Here is a 2,500-nt window from a genome sequence, read left to right as displayed (position 1 = left end):
AAAAGAAGCTGTCAAACCTATCAGTCTTTTGACCCACGACTATGCCAGAAGTTCATGGTAACTGATTTACAGTTTCATTTTAAAGAGATCTTACAATATGAGGAGTTCGTGACATGGCAGATGGTCCTCGTCTGAGGATGTCAAATCCTCCCCCATTGCATAATTTCAGATACGTTTCTTCCAATTTTGCTTTCACCTCTGCAGCATTGGCTTTCATGTTGAAACACATTTTTTCGGCCCAAACCAGCCAACTGTGCTTCATCGATTTTGTCGGGGCCACTACCTGCAACCTATCGGCTAAACAGAAAAAGTCATGTGTCCAGGTCTCACGTTTGAAATATACCTTGCTCTTGCCCAACTTTGCCTTTTTTGCGGGAGGTTGTGAAATTTGAACACTTGAGGTTGCGGAAGATCTCGGTCGTTGTGAATAGGGGGCAAAAAGAGCTTGGAAGTTCTCTAAAAGCCTTCTCGATTGCCCAGATTCTCCGTCAGGATCTCGACGAGTTAAGGGTGCACGTGGTGCATTTTGAGTAGAATTTGATGGAGCAGATTGAACGCAATCCTCAATGCCTTGTTGATTTCTTTGTTGGTTTAAGCTAGATGGATTACTGGAATAATGCTGGAGGAGACGGGTTGCCTCTTGTAACAAAGAAACGTCTCTCTCTCGATCAAAAGAACCTCCTCCATCCTCCACCATGTTGATGTTGGAATACATCACATTTTGGCGGGAAATAAATTATCCCAATGAGGAGTGATGCCCAGTCCTACTCGGTTTTGCTTCAAAAACGGGTTACTGAGTGCCATGCCGAACAAATGTTTGCATATCGTAATTGCAAATCGTAAAACCACAATTCAGTTTTGAATGCCATATGTCTGAATAGCGCGAGTCCTTAACCGAATTGTGAGAGGAATCGTATCTTGTGAGACTCAATATTCTAATGTCACAATTGTGTATGCTGCGAATGTAAATTGAGTTCCACAATTGACAAATCGAATGATAAAACTGCATGTTTGAACTGCACAATTGGAAATTCCTCTAATGTCAAAACTGTATCTATGAATTGCAGAAATGAATATTGGAATGTCAAAACTTCATGTTTGCATTGTACAATTGAATACTCGAATATCAACACTGCATGTTTGAACTGTACAATTGAATACTGGAATGTCAAAACTGCATATTTGAATTTAAAAATACAAAATTCAATTTTGACGGAAATCACACTCCATACATTTAACCCCGCGAATGCGGGATGTGTTGTATTAGGCGAGTGTAGCAAACATGTCTACAATCACCTCGTGTATTGCAAAATCAGCAACGACAATGCAGTGGACAGTGAATCAAAGCTATTACTTACTCGAGCAGGTAGATGGTTACCTTTTAGACGTTACAAATCCTCGAAAACGATTTTTTCTTTGGACAAATTTAATTGGCATTTTTATTTCAGGCATTTTTGAGACAGAAGAGTCTCAACTAAAAATAACAGTGCGCCCACGACATCGAGATTTGTTTGGGACATGGTGGAGGTGCAATAAGTGTCGGTGTTCGATCACCACTTCTGCGGGGATCGATGCCCACAGGGGAAAATCTTCAGCCCCAGAGGCTAATATGGATTAAAAAAGGCGCATTCAGCCTATGTCATGAGCGTCACGAATATGCTTGTACCTGTAGGCGGGCGTAAGTATTAAACATTGTTGTTATATTCTGGGTAAATTTGTATAAATGATTTTCGTTCATGATAAATTATCCGCAATTTGTTTACGCGGTTACTCTAGGGTGTGTAGTTTTACTAGCTCTCATGTGCACCGCTGCTCAAACGTTCTTTCCTAACAGAAAACCGTTGCCGCTATAAAACATGACTTTTGGAGTCTGTTCACAACTGTTTATTTACTTAGTGCTTTAGACACGCAAGTGCACGAGCGTGAACCGCAGAAAAACATGTTCTGATACCCCCGGCCAAACTGCCAAGCCCCTTACCCTTGTGCGCGCTCGTAAAAACCCATCTTATGCGGGAAAAAACGTCTGTGAAAAGACTAAGTCTTGTTGAGAAAAAAATGTTAATTATTAAGTAGGCTCGTAACCTGCAATCAGGCCCATTTTTAGCGTCGCCCATATGTTCTCTGATGTCGTCGCTTGCTAAAATTGGGCCTGACCAAAAGTCTCTCAAGAATTCCTTGATCTGATTGGCTTTTGAAACGCTGGAAGTGAAAATGCCATCGTGATTGCCCAGAGCTCTTGTGAAGTCTTCCTCGAGACTAATCCGCCAGTGTATGAAAAAATTTGCTGCCTTTTGTTCTTTCAATGACGTGGACGGTGCAACTTGATTTTAATTGTATAAATGGAGATATGCGATCTGAAACATCTCATAACTTGTCCGGAATCGGGTTTGAATCTCTCGAAAGAGTGAAATTTTTTATAAGCCATTCCGTTGTCGAGCTCTGTGGCCACGTGGTTGAAAGTACTTTGGCACAAACTTCCCTGATGTTTTGTAAGCTAAAT

The sequence above is a fragment of the Montipora capricornis genome, chromosome 6 (genome assembly GCF_036669925.1).
Source record: "Montipora capricornis isolate CH-2021 chromosome 6, ASM3666992v2, whole genome shotgun sequence".
Lineage (NCBI taxonomy): Eukaryota > Metazoa > Cnidaria > Anthozoa > Scleractinia > Acroporidae > Montipora > Montipora capricornis.
The sequence above is the reverse complement of the archived record's forward strand: the minus strand, read 5'-3'. Positions refer to the sequence as shown.